The following is a 12,168-nucleotide window of genomic DNA, read 5'->3' as shown; positions in this document are numbered from 1 at the left end:
CGCTCTACGAACCCCTTCTTTCCACCCGGGCTACCTCGTGAAGCTCTCCTCTGTCCTGATCCGCTCCTTTCCCTTTACTTCAAGCCCAATCAATTTGATCAGCTGGTCTCACATTCACTCCGTTGCTACCTGCCGTTCCAACTGCTTATCCCTCTGCAACAACGACCTGCTGAATCATAGCAGGTCACATGTAGCGAGCCGCAAACCACTGAAACGATAGCGATAGCATAGGCGATAATCCGCGCCGACTTGCGAAGTTCTCGCTGCTAATGACTCGAACCAATTTGAAACCTTTTTGACCAATACCTGGTGACCTGGTGCATCACCTTCAGTAGCGCCAGTGCAGAAAAGCGTTCCGTTTTGCCAGTACAACGGGGGATGAAACCATCCAACGAGATGTCCCGTCGCGGATCTAGCTACATATTAAAGTATATCCATATTCAAGTTACCGAAATTAAGGAGTGCATCGGCAGTTTTCACTACAGCTGGAAATCTCTAGTTCTAAATGAAATCTGTATTATAAAATAAAATCACCTAGCGACAATATTTCAGAGTCGATATCCAATTTAGCTAGAAAACATGATGTGCAGTACTCTGATTATAGGCTGCCTTTTACTTTCTTTTTCCTAAACGTCGGACTGTCTTTTGTGGTTAGGCCAGCCATAGTCTTGTCGTCCTTGTTGCGCCATGTTAATATCGTTTTGATGAGCCTTAGCTAACAAGGAAGGACGAAAACGACCGGCCTCCGAAACTTGGCCTGTGGTCGGCCTGAAGTGACTCTTGCCGATACCGCCACCAGCGCCATCATTTCGACAGAGTATTATGGCTTGCGGATAGCAGCGAGGACCGAACGAAGATGCCCCTGGAAGGATTTCATACAAGCAGTGGCGAGGGAATATTACTGGGCTGCGCGCTAGTTGGTGAAGCAATGAACAAATGGGGGATAACGGAGGCGCCAAGGGGGCGCAATCAATCATAACTTTTTGCGCATCTTTGGCTGCTCTATACTTTGCCTCATCGTCTAGCAGATCTTTTCTCACTTCCCAAGAGCGCCCTCCGCCCCTTCTGCCTCCCTTTCCGCCGCCGGTCGCGTTCTACACGATGAACTGCTAGTCACCCAGCTCTGCTCAGCTAGCCCTTTCCACGAAAGCAATGTTCTTTCGTCAGCCGTCTACCCTTCCGTCCCACGGGCTATTCGTATAAATTCTCTACCTTATATATATATACACCTTATATATCATCCCATTTTCTCTCTTCGGATGTGGCTGCTGAACTCGCAGAGAACGGCTTGCTGCCTTTCAGAGTAGAGGATTTGCCCGGAGCGGCAAGCCCCCCTGAGACAGAGGCTGTGACAGTGAGTGAGGGTACTGGACTTCATTTAGTAATGATTGGTCGGCCCTTCAGACGGTTTCGTGCTCTTTTAGGCTCCTAGCGACTGATCTCCAAAGAGTCTGCCACCGATGGCAGCGGCTCAACAAACAAACGCGGAGATCGAAGGCGTTTCGAAAGCTCGCCAGTAAGACAAATCAGGCAAGCAAAGTCCCGTTCAACGAAATAAAAAAACTCAAGCGATATGCTTTAAGATGCGCCGCAGTTTATTCTTTGCCAACTTCGTCAGTAATAACAATTACTTCCGATTTATTTTCAATCCCAAAAAATGGCGCGAAATAGGCTCATGAAGTAACTAAGTGCTGCTAGAGTCGTACGCACCAGCTCATTTCCCAAACAGTCCATAAGCAACAGACATACCAACATCGATAGCAGATATAAGGTATATTTGGGACTCTTTATATTTTCATGTAGGTGGTACAAATATGTTGTATTTCCGTGTAGCAGCAGAAGCGTAGCTGTAAGTTTTTTTTTCTGAATAAAGTTTTATTAAAAAAATGATTAAATTCGAATCAGCGACGGCGGCGTTGAGTAGACAGTATAATAAAAGCCGAAGCTTAGTTGTGACCAATCACATGATAATCGTCGCGATTACCCCCACCTTCTGACGCTTAGCATGGCCGGTCATTGCATTTGGCGGCTGCGGTGTGAGCAGACGTCGCATACTTCCCTTCCTGACTCCACGCATCTAATGAGGATCGCCTTGTCCTGAAGTAAACTTAAGATAAGTCGCAGGAAAGCGAAAAGGAAGAAGTTGGACGAGATAAGCATTCAAGCAAAGCTGGATCAGCGGCAATCAATCATAACTTGATGTCGCGCATCTATCGTTATCCTTCCTTTCCTTATCATTGACTGTTTCTTTTTTATCTTTTCAGCATACATACACTAATGCTGCGGGTAACAATGATGCCGAATAAGGGAGTGCCGGTTTCGTGTATTTTTGTGGGTCCAAGAAGGCAGGGGTCTTCCGACTCGGGGAAGTCGAGGAGGGACTCAGGAAAGTGCCTCGAGAAGAACTCTGGGGTGGTCGACAAATGTCGCCAATGACAATGACGACAAAAAGGTTGCGAGGTGAAATAAAAGCGGTAATCGTCAAAGTAATCGTCTTCGTTGTCAACAAAAAATCGATGCTCATCACTATTGCGAACAGTATCAAGCCAAGAAGAGGTTCACACATAACCCAACTACGGACGGTACGAAAGACGAGGCGCTACTTAATCTAAAAGTGTCTGATTCAGAAATCTGGAACAAGTGGAACTTACGAAAATCAGGAAGTCAGCCAAGCTGCGAGGACGAGAGGGTATCGTTCGGTCAATGTCAATAAAAAAAACCCTGGCTGGTAGCAGGGTCAATACAAGAGACAGGGTATTCGATAAGTGTGCATGAAACATTGCTTAACAACAAAGTCTACCACTACCCTGTTAGCCTTCGAAATGCTTGGCGTTTACGCTTGGGATCTACTTAGGCAAGAAACAAGGCATGGCCAGCAACCCACAAATCTCACATTGCGTGAAATATGATGAACACCAAGCCGGAATATTCACATTGGTCACCAATGTAATGGGTGCGGTCGAATCGGAGGAGATTTGCAATAGCTGTGGTCAATTGAAGCTATAGGAGTGGGATAAGCTAACCAAGGTCCTTTGCGACCTTTGCGCCTCATTTACTCGACAGAAGGACATCGAATAAAGACTTTTATAAACAGTTTAATCGATTTGAATAATAACTGATCGAGCAGCCGCTTTAAGGACTCTTTTGTCCACATCGTTATTCATTCACCGAAGCAAAAACACACCCAGTTCTTTATGCATTACTTATTTTAAACAATGCTAATGAACTATATTTTCTGTCGCTGATATTTCACGCGTTGGACGGATCCTTGAGGTGGAACGAGAATCCCTTCTTTGATTTCTTTGTTCTTCGGAAGTATCGTGAGATGCCGCTTGGATACTCTTCGGGTCTAGCAACTCCTTCCATGCCTGCAATGTGGGGATCACCATTGAGACAATGTATATTGCCTGGCGAGTGACAAACCTCTGCGGAACCCCTTACACCACTCGGGGAACACACAAAGGTCTGGCCTAGGCAAGGCAACATCAAACCATTGAACCTAATGTTCCTGTCGCACGCCATGCATCTCATTCGACTCCTCATTGGACTTCATTGGATTGGATCGGCCGAGGTTGTCGAAATGAGGTAAGGTGTTCCGCAGGGAGAGTGAGGTCACTGCCACAGCGGGAAATGCCTGAGTAACGCTAAAGGAGCGTGCGGCCCTCTTACTTACCTCATCTTGGGTGTAATCAACGGTTCAAGCGAGCATCTATTCGGGAGGAGTTGAAGTAAGACTCTAGGCCCGTTTACTTTGGGAAAGATATCCAAGCGAAGGATAGTCACTGCAGAGACCCTAACGCAACCTAAGGCGTGCGATCCTGTGAACACAGAAAAAAAAGTCATCCACGCATCTTTTCATCGTGTTGGTATATTGCTGTATACTCACTGGTAAGTCTTATTCTATCGAACAAATCCCTGCTTGCCATTTACGTTATTGAATACTTGCTAAGAACTCTAAACCCCGATTACGTGGTGCACACAGAAGGCTAGTCGGTATAAGGCGCTAGTCAATTATCGAGGACAACCACAATGTAGGCTAGTACAGCCCCAGTGCACAGGTAGAGAGGCGTTGCAAAAGAGTTTATAGATCATATACTATCAGTAGGTATAAATTATGATTTTTCACTGTAAATAAATTCACTGTCTTTGCGTATGATATATGCATATTTAAACGGAACGGATGATATACGAGATAATTGCTAAATCTAAGTAAACACTGTTTTCAAATAACATCAGGATCCTGCTGCTGCTGCAATTTTCTGTTCTAAAATTTGGCCATATAGTTCCGTTATTGAAGCTCGGCCGAGGCTGTTCGAAGCTGAACTACCCCTTCTAGGTTCTTCTGTGTCTAGTCTTCGGTTAAGGCTTACTGGTTTTCATGTTGTTACTAAATGTTAGAATTAGTTTATCGAACACTATGACAAAAACCGTCACGATTTTCGACTAAAACACACGGATAAGTTCAAATCCTTCGTGTGTGACATTATTCAGAATCAAGAGAAGGATGAATAATGTTCCTTGGCAAAATGCAGCGGTACTTTGACTAGGCTGAATGTAGAACTTGTCATATAGTCGGTTAGTAAATTTACTGGTGGTTCCGGTTCACCTCGTGTTGATCAATCAAATCACTTGCTGGGCTAACTTAATTATCGTCCGCTTACTTCGTTTCACTTGCCCAGCGCTATCGACCATTAAATCTGAAAGTGATCCATGACAACGCCTTTCCCGACACAAGCGCCATTATAGCGGATCAATGGCACCTTATCGTGCTATGTCAACAACGAAATTATTCAGTTCTATTGCACTATTGCAATCGACGGTCCTTCCCAGTCAATGGCTGCATCCCTCCCTGATGGGTATCAAATCGAAAATAGTATCACGCATCGACACGTGATGTGTGTTTGGGGGGTGCGCCATATGCCTATTAGTTCATTGACTCTCGATAATGTCGATGAGGATCGAGCCGCGCTAGCTGCAGGTGGACGCATCGTTTGATACGCGATTCACTGGCGCCAAATTTGAATTTTCAAGGAAGAAGCTTATAAATAAACAGTAACAGGCTCCAACCTGTTTCGTTTATATGCCAAAACAGATCACATGATACTTGCTCATCGACGACCTGTATTCGAAGGCCTGTCGAATAATAAACCGATCGTAGAACTGGTGATGCTGACAAGAATATTTCATACAAGCAGTAATTGGTGTCGGAGTGTTGGTGGGCCCACACAGCTGGCGGTGTGCTCATATTAGGGATAACTGGAAAAAGCTCGTACTTTGTAAACGCTTGAGGTTGATAGATAGTTTTAGATTGTTGGGGCAATACACGCAGCAGACTGAATACCATAATTGCTAGCGACAAGTGGTAACTTGCTACTGATGTATAGCCCAAACGAAAAATAGGCAATGCAAAAGCTTGAACCCAGGACTGGGAGAGAAGAGTTCCATAGTTACAGAAGAAGTTGTCCCTGTGCTATACCGGATCCGAATGTCGATATTCGCGATACATCAGGTTTTTAATTACCATACGTGGTTTACGACTGCCCTTATAGATGGTACTCTACTTCAGTAATCTCGTATGCTTTCACACGTATCTTTTAACTCTTATTGAGTGTCTGCTAGTTAATAAGTTAATTAGGCAGCACAAAACAGAACTAGAGGGTTGCCCCCAGCTAGCAACAGTATGTGTGTAATGTGGATAATCATAGTAGAACTCTGCTTTTAGCTGCTGGTCCATCTGACCTCAAAACCGTCGAATTTTAGGCTGAATTGAATCAGAGGAATTAAGCGCTGCAGGGCTTGGCTGATCCAAAGCACTAATTTATTCATTGACAAAATGAAAGCTGTACATACATAGCGAAAGGACAGAGTAGTAAATACGTGCATAGCACATATCTGTCTGTTTCTGCTACTAGATATACCTATCATATATGTAACCCAAGCACAGGATGGTTGCATGCGTGTATCTTGTGAAGAAGTAGAACTTATTGCTCTACCTAAGGTGAGTGATGAAGGATAACCTAAGAGAACGCTTCGGAAAGGAATATGATATCTCGTTGCACGGTCGGCAATAGAATGCTTTAGCAGCAATGCCATTCGTTAGTACACGTGAAAGCAGCAGCTACCAGCTCCAACGGCACTAATTTGATCAACTCTACTAGGTGGTGGCAGCGGCAACGGAACTAGAGGGGAACAATCATCGGATGTTTGGGGGGTAATCGGGGGTAGCCACAAATGCTTGTAGTGTGGGGCACGGAGATTCTCTATTGCAAAATTCCGACTGTAATTTTCCTGTAATACTTTTGCTATAGGCGACACCCCGACCATTCGTGGGGACTTTTAAAAAGAATTTGCCGGGTAACGACGGACGGAGGATGTAGAGAGAGAAACAGGGTGTATTCTCCCCGCACATAACCAGTGCCTCACCACTTTTAACTGTCCTAGTTAACATTTCCAAACTTGCCTGTCTGAGGTTGGCATAGCAATAGCACCGATGGAAAAGATGGAGATGACGACTGATGGTGATTGGCAACATCCCTCTTTGCCAGTCGAAGGTATCTACTATACACATACGTCTATAATAGTGGTGCAACTGTCGGTGCATCGTTGTTCTATCCTAATCGCTAGTACTAGCCTGCGATTTCTACCAGAAGGGCAAGTGGAAAGAACACTTGGGATTCGTCTCTTCTCGGCTCATGGCACCCTTTTTCTACAGATACACAAACATGCATCGCGTGAGCGCGAACGAACGACTGTGTCGGCGAGATAGGCCGATTTCAAGGTTTGGCGCATTTGCCTACCACTGCTACCCGCCTTCTTCGTATACCAGCTCAAAGCGTCAAACGGGAACAATGAAGGCCTGGCCTAGTGCCGCTACCGTGCTGAGCGATGCAATTGCTGCTTAACAGATGACCTAGGTTAAACTAGGTTACGTTAAGCTTTAGCAAGATTAGGTTAGTAGATCCATTTTAACTCGAGGTTTTTCTTTTCCTCTTCTGGGCTACTTATGATAACTTAACCGTTTGTGTTTGCTTGTTACGACGGCTACTGCTCCTGCCTTTGAACTATTGTGACTTCTATTAAAGCTACTAACATAACTGCTTTGCGCTGTCGCTACGATAGGACTGGTAGTTCCTCTATCAATAGCAGCGTGCATAAGTGCCAGTGCAACCTGAATTAGCATGACCGGTTCAAAACTGCTAGTGAATGTACGTAGAACTCTTTAGACAGATGGGTAAGCTTCACTCTAACAGCACGAGGGCTACAGGATACCTGTACCGGCATATATAGGAACCAGCATCAGCTGCCACGTCCGGCTAATGCATCGGCCGGACGATGCCTAAAAATGGTTACCCTCTGGGGGAAAGTAACTCTTGCGAAAGTCTTATGCAGCCGGGAGCTTCATGATAAACTAATGACGAGTGTTCCTCGATGGATGCTATGGATCTTCAAGAGAGACATTGAGAGAGAGAAGTAGCGACCATGAAGGGCAAAGCCGCCGAATGACGCGAGTAAACTAGTATTAGTTACTGACTAGAAGAGTTAGTTTCCTATGGTAGGGCAAGGATGAGGTCTGACATGATGATGCGGGTTGGCGGCCGCACAACACGGGTATGTAGGCAAAGGTAAGTTTTATGTGATGACGCGTTGGAGCTCAACGTAAGGCGAAGTCGTTTTTCTCTTCCCTTGAGATAGCCATTAAAATAGAGAACTTTGCCTTCGTTATGTGCCCTCCGCCGCCTCATTTAGGTTAACTTTTAGGGTCACCGACAAACGCTAAAACGCTGCTAGATGGAGGACAAAAGAAAAGGATGCTCCAGTGAGAATGAATATTGTTTATCATCAACGGACTTCTTATCGTCTGTTGTTACAATGCTAGTTTAAGCTAAAACGCATTGCGTAATTTAGCTTGTAACAAATGGGTTGCTGGTTATAATAAAAAAGGGGAAAGGATATAAAGAGACGGAAACGGCCAACGAAATCGCGTGGGGTTACTGGGGCAACGTAGGAAGGTTGGCGAGTCTAAAACACCGAGTCTTATACTATTGTTTTTTTTTTGTAAACTGAAACCTCCTATAAATAAAAAAAAAAAAAATGTTAACTACAAGATAAGATGTAGGAAGGATCAGGATAATTCTGAGCCGACAACTATAAATACACCAGCAATAAGATCCCTTTACCCATAAATTTTGCAATATTGCAACGCCTCAATGTGGGGCTGATTCTGAAACTTTGGTGAATTGCATTATCTTGCATAACATCCTTATTCTCAATTCTATGTTTGTCTATCAAAATACATACTATCGTGAATCCGTGCAAGACTCCGCTTTGCCAACAAATTAGCGAAGTAAACCTTGATGCCGGCGGAAAATCAAGTCGACGTGCTTTGCGCTGATCTTGCCATCCTTCTTCCTACTTACACACCTCCTCTTCCAACCTCTTGCCCCCTTTAGCTGTACCCTTTCTCATTCTGTCCTGATGTTAGCCTCCACTCCACCATCTGTAGGTTTTGACCAATTAGTCGCCGAGTTACTCAGAGTACCACAAAGTCTCCTTGAAATAGTCTGTTCCTAACTCCTTACTGCGTTCTCCTCCGATCTCCTGCACTCTAAGGCCTATACTAGTTGACTGCCTAGCTCTTACTTTGACGACCGGTAGCGCCGACTGCCACGGCCATATTCGGTAAACCCTGTAAACTACAGCGTCCAAAGATTTCTTACTCTCTTGGCCCTCACACTGTTTCTAATCTCCAACCACAAGCAACAGCAGTCTTCCTGTCTTGAAGCCCTTGTAGCGCCCTTGCGCGCGACGCGCCTCCTTTTAAAAGACCACGGAGGGCGGAGGGGATGGCAGAATGCGCAAGGGTCCAGAGCAGGAAGTCCTCTAACGAAGCTTTATTAAGTCCCTAGTTAAGCGAAATCTATCGTTCTCCTTATTTACTCTCTCTCTCTACCTCCCGCCTTCTCCAGGCTTTCATCCTCATTGTCGTCCTTATTTTTCTTCGTCTATCATTGCTGAAGCGGCTGAATCTGCTCGCGAAATTTCGCCTCAGAGTACCCGCCGTTGGCGCTGCTGACGCTGCTGCTAACAGCACTGTCAGCAGCGACAGTCGCCAGCGGCAGAGTCCTTCCATCGCAGCAACGAAGAGTTTGTCTCCTGCATGCCAAGCTCTGGCCAAGAGAATCAGCTACGAAGGCTTGCATGGCCCAACACACACGCACACACATGCAAACCAACCAGCAAGACGGTTACACTTAGCCCATAGGGGGCTAGAACAGAAACAGGGGGCGAAGCGGAACAGTTGCACACGCTATTCTCCTATATGTAGAAGAAAAGTCCTAAGAGAAGTCCTCTCAAAAGGAAAGGCGCCCGAAATCCTGAGTAGTCCCCTCCTTCCAAACTACTGCTGGTGCGCGCGCTATACTACAACGGGCATATCCGTGAACCACTACCCTATGCACTTGCACTGGAGACTTCCTGCTGTCTACTGCCCTGGATCCCAGAGTCTATCGTTTGGATCTTTACCGTCTCTCACTCTCTCGGGTTGTGCTGAACCCCCTTTGTGCAGCACGTCGTATGGAAGGGGCGTGCTGCTTCTGGGCAGCAGTCACTCGCGTTGAGAATAGACGAAAGCTTGTGACGAAGACACGAGACACGCATGCAGTGCGGCTAACCGTAACGCTTGAAGAGAAGTAGGATTCTGAGGTTCCGGGAGAAACAGGCCACCAGCGTGGCTAGGACTGGTTAGCAACTGAGACGAGTCTCTATGGGGGAAACCGACTCTGTGTTCTTTGCTATAGTCACTGGTAGCAGTTCTAGTGCTGGGTTTGCCGTGCCCTTTGCCGAAGATTTGCCGTTGTCGAGGAAAAGGAGTACTGGTTGGAGAGAAAATCGCCGAGAGAAAAACACACACAGAAAGAGAGAGATGGGAGAGTAGGACAGCGGGAGAAAATACAGTGAATGCTGATGCGTGCGCTGGGTAAGGTCTGGCAAGACTCTTCATTGTTAATTGACTCTAATTATTAGAAGGGTAGAAGGAGCAGGACAGCAAAGGAATAGAAGAGGTTTAGGCTTATGAGGCGCTTGCGTACGGAGAAGATAAGCAGGGTTCCGGCAGGAGGCGATGGGAAGGCGAAACAGCCCAAAATGCGAAAAGGGCAGGAAGACGGTAGGGGCAAGTAACTCGATTTACTGGCTGAGTGTATGGCTTGGGCGGTTCCGTGCCAGTGGTCGCTCCATGGACGCTGGCGCCATGTTCTGCGATGAAGACAACGCCTTCTACAACTGCGAGACTCATAGATGTTTGCCGTTCTGCGGGGTGCCAATGTATTTGGAGAACTGGGTAACTGTAATTCGGGTTGTATCCCTCCCTTCTCCCCCGCCAAAGGCATTTCCTGAACTGATACGCAACCACGAAACGAACAGAGCCCGCCATCAGATCGACTGATTCAACTAGCCGCTTACGACAACAAATAGGCGGAGAGGCGCAAAAGAAAAGCCTACTTTAAAGCCAGAATTTCTAACTGAATAATAAAGGGATAATCACGTAAATGTACACACAATCGTTATTAAATAGTGAACTAAACTGTATATACATGTAGATGTTCAAATGCAATGAAACAATTCTAATCTCTCCGTTATTGAAAAAAAGTGCTTCCCAGGACTCCAGCACAAACGAAATCTTCTTAGAAAAACCACCCTAATTTGCTAATGCATATGTACAAGTTCGAAGGCGAAAAATAATCCCTAAAAAAGCATACATAGAAATCTGTAGAGAGTCGGGTCGAATCGATCTCAGCAGGTGATATCGCTTAATTTCGATATTTCTAGATCGTGTACCATCTATTGCACTTACCCTAAATAACGCCCGCCCGCCATTTGCTCCTCGTAGGGTTTTACCGTCTGCTAGATGTGGTATCTAGCTAAAGAAAGCTATGCGTATTGGCTATCAGCTGCGGGACGTGCACTTCATCTTTAACTAAAACCTGGGATTCACATTTTTATGAAGAGCTTTTCAGCAGGACTTACGAGAATCACAAGACCTATACATATCTATGTGTGGCTTAATGAGAGAATGAAAGCGAGACTCTGTTTCGCGTGCTACACTCTACGATTCAATCGTCAGCTTTAAAAACAGAAAGTAAATACTAAGGACAATTCACTGTATATAAGGATTCGTGTGCAATTTGCGCACGAGTTCTCTTTTACTTCGATTCTCGAAACAGGCACACACACAAACGTACCTCCTTGAGCCTGCACACTTTGTGTGTCTCCTGGTCCTTGCTCCCCCAAACAGGCAATACCTCATAGGCTTCCCCCCGCTAAAAATAAATAAAACTTTTACCCCCGTCTCCTACAGAAGGAGATCCGCACGAGATCTCTTCCATTCTCTTGAATTCTCTCCGTTTAGTCGTTTCGTAGTCGCTTCGTTGCTAAGGTATAGATTCTAACGAGCAGCCGATATAGCGAGTGAGGGTTTCATCACTCTTAATGTCGGCGGCGGATTCTGGTGGCCCGGTATTACTCTGGCAGTGTAACTTTTTCTTTTTCGTTAGCGTTTTTAATCGTGGCAGAGCGAGAGAGAGAGAGAGAGAGACTGCTTCGTTTGGTATCTCTCCCTACATAAGAAGACCTCCGGGCGAATTCACCGAGGGGGAGGTGACGCGAAAGTCTCGTTGCCTAAGAAGCGTTCGCGGTGCGTCCGGTGTGAGTGAGCCGAGCCAGGCGCGCGTGCAATCCCGGGCTGATTCCCGGTCCCCAGGTTGACACTCGCGGGCGCTATTCTCTAAGAAGACGAAAAAGAAAAGACGGAACTGTGCCGAAGTAGAACTGCAACAACTACGACTTTATACTAGCTGTTAATAGAACCAGACGGCTAAAAATGAGTAGAAGAATGAACAGCACCAATCTGGCACCCGTATACACATATATAGAAAAACCTATAAGGATTCTGTTGAGTTGCACACGGTTCGTGAGCCAATTCTCATACCCAGCGACTAAGTCCAATGCAGCCTGACGGGAGAGAACTTACTCGAAATAGTCCCGCGGGTAAGAGCGTCGCTGCATCGGCAGGACTGTTGTTGCACTACTCACTATAGCAGTAGCCGTCGTTCGACTTCAGACGAAAAAGGCTCAACTGCTCCTTCTGGACGACTTCGATTGAAGAACAGA

At 45.9% G+C, this 12,168-nt stretch overlaps 1 long non-coding RNA gene across 1 annotated transcript; it reads right to left on the bottom strand.

Moving 5' to 3' along the window:
- Positions 1-3,203: 3,203 nt before the first annotated feature.
- On the bottom strand, positions 3,204-6,596 carry LOC111250025 (uncharacterized). The gene is made up of 3 exons (XR_015327029.1): positions 6,461-6,596; positions 3,674-3,818; positions 3,204-3,368 (listed from the first exon to the last, which is right to left on the bottom strand). It is a non-coding gene; the product is annotated as an uncharacterized LOC111250025 (long non-coding RNA).
- Between the last annotated feature and the right edge of the window lie 5,572 nt (positions 6,597-12,168).

This window comes from Varroa destructor, unplaced genomic scaffold (genome assembly GCF_002443255.2).
Source record: "Varroa destructor unplaced genomic scaffold, Vdes_3.0 BEIS01000004.1, whole genome shotgun sequence".
Taxonomy (NCBI): Eukaryota; Metazoa; Arthropoda; class Arachnida; order Mesostigmata; family Varroidae; genus Varroa; species Varroa destructor.
This window is presented reverse-complemented; position numbering and strand designations above follow the sequence as displayed.